Source organism: Somniosus microcephalus, chromosome 19, assembly GCF_052327205.1.
Source record: "Somniosus microcephalus isolate GS21.2 chromosome 19, FLI_Smic_1.0, whole genome shotgun sequence".
In the NCBI taxonomy this organism is placed as follows: domain Eukaryota; kingdom Metazoa; phylum Chordata; class Chondrichthyes; order Squaliformes; family Somniosidae; genus Somniosus; species Somniosus microcephalus.
In genome coordinates, this window is record NC_141005.1 from 69,033,186 (window position 1) to 69,042,920 (window position 9,735).

The window sequence follows — 9,735 nt, forward strand, 5'->3', positions numbered from 1 at the left end:
CATAATAAACCCAGGCCAATTAGGGGAAAATAATGGAAAATTCCTCTCCGACCTCCTTAGGCAATTGAAACTAGTCCAAGCGATCACCTTGGCCCTGATTTACATTACAGGAAACCTACTTGGTGATATCCGCCCCAGCCAGAAACAGGTCCACCCTGCAGTTGAAGGAATTCTGCGAATCAGCGTTCACCGCACGAGCTGACAGCCTGTTCCACAGGTCCATGATTCTCTGGGAAAAGAAAAACTGCCTAAAATCCAATCTAGTTCTGCTCTGACGCAACTTGTAAGCATGGAATAGCGGACCCAGGGTACCAGTGGAGGTACAGGACATTGTAAGTTTTTAAGAGGGTGATGGATATATTTTTGACAGACAGATTGAAGGAAAAAGAGGTCAAGTCGGGGGAAGGAGTCTGTGACCCTCAGGGCTACCAAGTGAATGGACATTTGTGGTCCTGTATGGTCCTGTGTAGGGGAAAGAGATTTGTTTAAGAACATCACCCATCTCCACTCCTGATGCTGAAAGCCTCTTCCATTCTTTTGTTACCTCCAGACTCGACCATTCCAATGTTCTCCTGGCTGGCCGACGTGTACAGTACGCACTGGGTGTAGGATTCGCAAAATTGAACTTTATATTATAAAGGGTCGAATGGCAGAAGAGGCCATGCTTTTAAAGACTATTTTAAAAGAAGCCTAGGAAAAAGGGGCATTCAAAATGGCCGCCAGACCCCATGACCAACTTATTGGGACACTTTAAAATGGTTCCTGCAGTCTTCAGACAGTTTTGTGGATTCAGCCCACAGTAAGTTCTGGAAGCCGTTTCTGAGAGAACGAAACCAGACACCCACATATACATATAGATTGGATGCAGATCCAGTCAAGATCGGCCTGTAGATAAAGGCCATCTAAATGTTTACCTAGACAAAAGGGAACAGTTTCATATTCATGAGAAGAGCATCAAGGACCCGTTAAGGACATCACCAGGACATTAAAAACAATGAAGGTCATTCCAGACCAGAGATGGCCATCCCAAAGTATTTAAAAATATAATAATTACCCCGCTGTGCGATAAGCCCGCCAAAAGTTAAAACAAAAAACTAACCTGATTTGGCGCGAGATAAGGGCTTCTGATGAGAAGTATATCTGGGAACCCGGGGGTAGCAAAAAAAAGGGCAGTCATCGTGGTGCTACCATCGTATCGGTGGCGTCATCGCTAGAAGGAGAAGAAGACGGTTCGAGCCGGCATCCCGCCCCGGGGTAAAACATCGGGAGATCATCGACCAACCCCGGGCTGTTGACGAAATGGGAGGCCATCGACCCACTCCGGCTCGGGAGAAGAGACAACGAAAACTGAAGAAACTATGGGGGCCAGCCCGAGGCTCCTCTGACTGGGGTCGAGCAGACGATCCCTGACCCCACCGACATCCAGGCCAGCCGGTGTCCAGCCGTCCCCGACCCCCACCTCAGGAGAGAGATGTGGTGCAGCTCGCTGGGGCTCCACTAACCATGTGGAGACAGGACGCCTGAAAGGATCAAAACACAAGACTTCAAAACTCTATACTTTTCCCATTGGACTGGTGAGCATGTTTCTGGCCCTTCATAATTGGATCTAGATAGGTTAAAGGGGGTGGTCATTTTGGGTATAATTAACATGAGTTGTCCCTCGATGTTCCGTGTGTTTCCCCATTTCATGATGATCTTTGTAGAGTATAATATGCCTGTATTTGCCTTAGTTAGTATTGTGTCGTTATGATTTGTTTGTGTTTTTCCCTCCCATGTACCCTCTTATTTGCTTGCATTTGATTTGTTTTACATTATGCAATAAAATTCCATTTTGTTTCATCAAACTTGGTCTATAAGAGTTTTCTCTACATTGTAGTTCCTGCCCCAAAGTCCAGAGTACAGAATCTAAGGGGCGAGTGGGTCGAACCACTCATGGTTTTACTGTGCAAGAGAAAGGGGCCTCTAGAGAGAGAAACCTCTGCGATCTAAAACCCCTTACAGAAAATGGCGACCGTGGCAGGACTCTGGCAGCAGGATTGCAATGTACTAGATCCAAGTTTGAATGGACGAAATGGTATGGATGAGAGGATAGCGGATTATGTCTTTGGCAAGGTAAATCTCACTAAGCAGTGGATTTCCGATCTCTTACTGGATGGGCGTCCAGTGGACGCAGCCATCAGGTGGACAGAGAGCAAAGAGCATAAGAAGTCAGTGGAGAAGGCAGTGTGGCTGATGTGTTACAAGAAGCAGGTCCAGATCTTGGACCGAGTCATTGCAGCACAGGCAGCCAGGATCACAACCCAGGCAGCAGAGATAGAGGAAAAGGCCATGGGTGGGGAAAAACTCATCACAGCGCTTCACGCGCTGAATCAGGAATGCCAAGTGGTAGCTAGTCAACATCAGGCTAGGATAGAGTACCTGGAGTGCCAGGTTACTGAAGCAAAGATCAATGAAACGAGGATACGGGAGAAAAACGCCCGCCTCGCACAACAGCTAAGAGCGCAGGAGGAGAGCAGTTGAGGTTAAGGCAGCTTACAAGCTAGCCCTCGAGCACGGGTTTGAGAGCACAGACCACGGCCCCTGCCAAAAGACCATAGAGGACCTAAGAATGGCCCTGGTTAAGGCAAAAGGCATGGTGTGTCTCGTCAGCCTGAAAGCCAGTCACATGGACTTTTTAAAGGAATTGAAACAGCCGATTCCAGCCGAAGTAGTTGTGGCACCAGCCACTGAGCCCTCAGCACCGCTGAGCTATAGTGAGGCTTGGCCGGAAAAACAGGGGGTGGTAAAAGAGGAGGTAGCCGAGGTGGAATGTGAGGAAGAACAGCCACTGGTAGCAAAGCCGGGACCGGCACCAATGTGTCCTGCTCGGCAACAGAGGTTCGGTCCCAACACCGCAAACGGCAATGACGGACCCCACCTGAACCAGCTCGTGGTGCCCTACAGTGCCCAACAAATAAGATCCATGGTGACCCACCTCCCAAGACTCACAGTAAAGGGAGATCCCTCAGTTCATTTCAGGGAGATAGAGGAGACAGCCGCCATTAATGATTGTGACGATCAGGAACAGGCGAAAATGTTGCTCTTCTCCCTGGATTACACAATCCTTCAGTGCCTCTCAGATGAGAGTAAGAGGGGACGGAAAGGGTATGTGGATCTCAGGGAGGAAGTTTTAGAAGTAATGGGAGTGGACGACGGTAGTCCGTTCGACCGTGTGGAAGGGACCGTGCAGCTATCTGGAGAACCCCCACGGGTTTTCGCAGAAAGGCTGTGGCCAGTGTATCGACGCAGTTGTCCGGGTGTGCCTGAATGGGTTGCAATTAGCGCCGAACAGCGGGTTCATTGGCTCCGTTGCTTAGTTACCAACAGCTTGCCACAGATACGGGCCCTAGCCAGATCTTGGTTTGATCCCCAAGGTCCCGGTGTCACGGAGGAGACGGTGCTCCTCCAGCTCAACGTTGCGTATAAGAATTGTAGAGGTCAGGAAACACCTCCCCAGAAGGGAAAGGTGCATGAGGCAAAACCCGCAGCTCCAAGCAAGAAGGAGTGGCGTCAGGAGGGGAATCGCCCTGCCCAAGCCAAGCTCAATTGCTACGGGTGTGGGAAGGATGGACATTGGCGCAAGGACTGTAGAAATCCGTGGAAGGATAATAAGGGAAAATTTCCCGCAGCCCAAGCCCAAGCCCAGACCGCCACCCCAGCACCAGCCCAAACCCAAGCCGTAGCTCCTGCCCCAGCACAAGGAGTTGGTGCAGCTATGGATCCCGCTGCGATTGAATCAATTATAGAGACGATGCGGTCTCTTATGATTTCGCAGGGGAAGATAGCCATCACCACTGGTCTTGTCGCTCCCGAAACCCCGACTGTTGTGCCCCAATGACTAGAGCCAGCGCAGCCTGTCGACCTGTGTCCTCTAGAAAGACATGCACAGGAAGAGACCTCCTATAAAATGGAGGAATACCTGCTGTGCCAGGTTGCGGAGGCTAAGTTAGTTGAGCAGGCTTTAAGGGAGGAGAACGCCAGGTTAACAGCGAGGGCTGGCAGTTTAGAGGGTCAGCTAAGGGCTTGTAAATGGTTTCACATCAATCAGTGCAAGCTGTTTAAACCGGGTGCAAGAGAGTCAACAACTGAAGCCAGGTCTGAGGGTGAAAATTCTCAGCCTGAAGCGTGCAACAAGTCACAGACCCCACAGCTGGAACTGTAGCCTGCTTGGAGGGAGAAACTGTCCCGCCCACCTGGGAGGTTTCCCCTATGGCCTGGGACTCGGACGAGGAGGAGCCCGAACAGCAAGGCCCTGCCCTCAACACGATTCTGGAGGAGGTGGAGTCGGAGGATGGAGGTCCCGCCCTCGACTCAAGCGTGGGGGAGGCAGAAATTGGGGGCAGAGATTCTCCACCTGTAGGGACAGGTGAGGAGGAGCAATCTGCCACAGGCCCAATTCCCGAAGGGGCGGAGCCTGAGGGGAGGGAGCCGAAGCCCACAGTTGTGGAAGAGCCACGGGCTGTGAACGCTGAAGTCCCACCCGAAGGTCCATTCGCTAAGGGAGCCTGCCCAAATCCCAAAGGGGCGGAGCCTGAAGGAAGGGAGCCGAAGCCAGCAGCTGTGGAAGTGCCACGGGCTGTGAGGGCTAAAGTCCCACCCGAAGGTCCGCTCGCTAAGGGAGCCACGCCAAAAGTACCTCTTCGCAGGTCAGCTCGTATGCCTCAGACGGTGAAACCTTGGCCCGATTCCCCCATCTTCAGTAAACGCTGATTAGGGAAATCCCCGGTAAAACGCAGTCCTCGTACAGCAAAAGGCTGTGAGGAACCCAAGCCACAGGTCACTGCAGCCCCACCACAGGGAGCGGCAAGCTGCAGTCCAAACAGGGATTAGGCAAGCCGCCCGGGGATGGGCGGCGCTGTACATAAGTTAAGTTTAAGTTTAGGTTAAGTTTTAGGTGTACATACATTAAAGTGATTAGCGTTATAAGTAGTTTTGGAATCTGCCCAGTATGTGTGTTGCTTTGGATCAAGGTCGAAAGACCCGATCATGCCTTCACCTAAGCCAGAACCTCTCGGGAGCCTGGCTATATCGTTTAGTTTTGTTACAGGAACCAGAAAGATGAATAGGATCCTTGTCGTGGCCATGATAATCGAGTACAGTGTGGCCTATCGGGGCCGCACTAAGGACTCCACAGTATATGGGTGCTCTGGCAACAGAGGCCCCATCGCGATCGACGGAACCGGCCCGCGGGACGCTGAAGAGACTGCTGCCTACTTCCATGAAGGAAGATGGCCAGGCTGGCTGGGGTCGAACTCTACTGAATACTCCAGCCAGTCAGAGTTTGCATACAGAGAGACATCTCTGATGTGCCCCAGGGTGCAGATCATTGCACCCAGAATAAGCGTCACCGTCGGGAAGAAGATTTGCCTGGTTTGCAATGGACATGTACCTTTGAATCGCTGGTGGTGGCTGCGCAAGTTGAGCAGCACCATGAAGAACTCCATGGTCGAGTGGGAGAGATTGGGTAACAACACCCATCGGACTATTACGGGGACTCATGGGGGGTTGAGTGTCTGCTGGGACAAATGGTGGGAACCAGATGAGGGGATCTACATCTGTATGTGGGGTTCAGAATGCGCTTGCCCCACAGGCGTCTCCATCTTTTTCCAAAGGCAGTGGCAAGATGCTGGGAGAGGAATGAGGTGGGACGTCAGCACATGGGCGTGCGGAGTCCCATACTCTCAGATCCCAGTAAACGCCACTGAGCTCATCACCCGCCCCCACAAGCCCCTGCCCACAATTCTGGTAGCCAAAGCCTGCAAGGAAGGGTGCCCCACCACTACCAAGGGACCCGGGAACGGATTGGTATTAGTACCCACAGGTCAGGTGCTGTACCAAGGGGTACACTACGCGGTGGCTTCGGTGATTTTAAACCTCACCGAGGTGCGGTTGCCAGAGTGGTGCCCCAGGGAAATGGAGCAATTATACCAGGTCCTGTTAACAAACATGTTTAAACAGTTTTATGAATTCGACTTTGCCGATGTCGACAAAGCCGAATTGTACACCACACCACATGAGGTCTTGGACAGGATAGGGAGGCAAAGAAGGGGTGCAGTAAATGATATTTTCACAGCTTTTAATACAGGAACTTCCATCATCAACACACTGGATGATGTGGAGCTGCAAACCCAAATCAATGGTTTGAAAACACAGTTAAGAAAGATACTGACTGACGAGAATAAGGTAGTGGGTTCTGAGTTACATGAGGACCAGGCCATGACACTACACTTAAAAGAGATAATAGCTGAGCTGGAGAAACATGCCAAAATGGTAAATGCTCTCATCAGGGAGGATCGGAATGCATCAGAGGGCCGCAGTAACCTGGAGGATTTGAAACAAGGTTTAGTCCCCTCCTGGATCAGCAACAAGCACCTCGCAGCCCTCCACCCTTTTGAGAATGCATTGAGTCCGTGCCAGCTCAGACTAGCTTCAGAGGCCTACCCAGTCCCTGTGGACTGTGGATGGTCTAACTACACCATTATGGGTATAGTGGTAAGAATGCCGGTGATGGGAAAGACAGCTAAACCCGCCCCGGTATACAGGGTTGAGAACATTGGAGTCATTCAGGGGGGTGCGCACATTCGCTACACAGGGGTCCCACCTTACGTCATTCGATGGGAGCATGCAATGATGGGTACCAACCTCTCGGGGTGCCGGAGCCGGGGAGCACACATCATCCTGTGTCCCCAGCACTTGAATGCCCATTCAAAACCACAGTGCGGGTTCAGAACTGCTGGCGCGGAGCCTATAAATTGCAACATGGAGGCAATGGCACAAGGCCATGTGCCCCCGCAGGTGGCATATATAGGAGGTGGGACATACTGTGTCACCACTGCAGCGCCCCACTACCCACATGGACAGCACGGTTGGTGTCCGGTTAGTGACAGCAGCTTCTGTTTCAAGCCCAGGGCAGAAGTTCAAGTGGGCCAAGAGTGAATTGTCCCCATTCCTGAACCTTCCACTGTTCACATCACTGTTAAGGAGAATTTCACTGATCTGTAGCGATTCGTTGCACATTTTGGATATATCATTCCCCCTCTCCCTGAACACCTCACCAAGATATTAAAAGCCGTTGTTGTTTCACAGAAACATTTCTATACACTGGAGCAGAAGACTTTAGAGATAGGGGCAGACATATTGGATATAGTGACCCCACCGTGGTGGGACCTGTTCACTAATATAGAAGTCTGTTCTTGGATTAGGATAGCCTCCCACATTCTTGTAGTGTGCCAGGTTATCATTGTAGTTTATTTACTGTTTGTACACTGTAAAAGGGTCACACATTTGCAAAAGTATGAGAACAGAGAGGAATGGAGGGAGCATTATGTGTGGGTAGAAGAAGAGACACCCGTTTAGATTTTTGCTGCTCTGTATAAAGTTAAAGTTTTCCCTCCCTCCTCTGTATTATTTTGATATGTATTCATGTGCATTTGATTTTTGTGTGTGTACTTTATTTTTATTCTTGAAGTTTATTAGATGTGTTGTTATTAATAAAAGATAGTGTGTATGCACCAGGTGATGTAAGGGTATTAGGCCCTCCTCCAAGCCTGGAAGTGAGTATGTCAAATTTTCACATCTGAAGTATTGCCATCTATAAATGCTTAATGTACACTAGGTTTTTCTGAAATGCGAAATGCATGTGTCGTGGGGTCATAGATAGGTAAATACTGGGGATGGTTTGATTATGGAAAGTCAGAAAATTTTGCTCACCCAGAATTATGATACTTCAAGCAAGTTACAGTATCATCAGCGGGGAGTGTAGGATTCGCAAAATTGAACTTTATATTATAAAGGGTCGAATGGCAGAAGAGGCCATGATTTTAAAGACTATTTTAAATGAAGCCTAGGAAAAAGGGGCATTCAAAATGGCCACCAGACCCCATGACCAACTTATTGGGACACTTTAAAATGGTTCCTGCAGTCCTCAGACAGCTTTGTGGATTCAGCCCACAGTAAGTTCTGGAAGCCGTTTCTGAGAGAACGAAACCAGACACCCACATATACATATAGATTGGATGCAGTTCCAGTCAAGATCAGACTGTAAATAAAGGCCATCTAAATGTTTACCCAGACAAAAGGGAACAGTTTCATATTCATGAGAAGAGCATCAAGGACCCGTTAAGGACATCACCAGGACATTAAAAACAATAAAGGTCATTCCTAACCAGAGATGGCCCTTTACCGGCCATTCCAAAGTATTTTAAAATATAATAACTACCCCGCTGTGCGATAAGCCCGCCAAAAGTTAAAACAAAAGACTAACCTGATTTGGCGCGAGATAAGGGCTTCTGATGAGAAGTATATTTGGGAACCCGGGGGTAGCAAAAAAAGGGCAGTCATCGTGGTGCTACCATCGTATCGGTGGCGTCATCGCTAGAAGAAGGAGAAGAAGACGGCTCGAGCCGGCATCCCGCCCCGGGGTAAAACATCGGGAGATCATCGACCAACCCCGGGCCATTGACGAAACGGGAGGCCATCGACCCACTCTGGCTCGGGAGAAGAGACAACGAAAACTGAAGAAACTATGGGGGCCAGCCCGAGGCTCCTCTGACCGGGGTTGAGCAGACGATCCCCGGCCCCGCCGACATCCAGGCCAGCCGGTGTCCAGCCGTCCCCGACCCCCACCTCAGGAGAGAGATGTGGCGCAGCTCACTGGGGCTCCACTAACCACGTGGAGACAGGACGCCTGAAAGGATCAAAACACAAGACTTCAAAACTCTATACTTTTCCCATTGGACTGGTGAGCATGTTTCTGGCCCTTCATAACCGGATCTAGATAGGTTAAAGGGGGTGGTCATTTTGGGCATAATTAGATGAGTTGTTGTCCCTCGATGTTCCGTGTGTTTCCCCATTTCATGATGATCTTTGTAGAGTATAATATGCCTGTATTTGCCTTAGTTAGTATTGTGTCGTTATGATTTGTTTGTGTTTTTCCCTCCCATGTACCCTCTTATTTGCTTGCATTTGATTTGTTTTACATTATGCAATAAAATTCCATTTTGTTTCAACAAACTTGGTCTATAAGAGTTTTCTCTACATTGTAGTTCCTGCCCCAACGTCCAGAGTACAGAATCTAAGGGGCGAGTGGGTCGAACCACTCACGGTTTTACTGTGCAAGAGAGAGAGGCCTCTAGAGAGAGAGACCTCTGCGATCTAAAACCCCTTACATGGGTAAAAGAAACGATTCACTCCCGGGTACTGTGCAGCTCGTGTGGTCAGTGTGACCAAGGTGCCTGCCTGACACGTGCTAGTCTGGGTGGAGATTGAGGACTGGTGCAATGTGAAAGCAATATGATTACTGCCAGGAAACCAGGTACAAACCTGCATTATTTGCTGCTTGTGGATGAGGCGTTAAACCGAGGCCCCATCTGCCCTCAGTTGGGCGTAAAAGTCCCGTGGCACTATTTCAAAGAAGAGCAGGAGAGTTTTCCTGGCCAATATTTATCCCTCAACCAACATCACTAAAAACAGATTATTTAATCAGTATCACATTGCTGCTTGTGGGAGCTTGCTGTGCGCAAATTGGCTGCTGTGTTTTCTACATTACAACAGTAACTACACTTCAAAAAAGTACTGCATTGGCTGTAAAGCACTTTGGGATATATTTCCAAGTCAGGATGGTGTGACTTGGAGAGGAACTTGGAGGTGGTGGTGCTCCTATGCGCCTGCGGCCCTTGTCCTTCTAGGTGGTAGAGG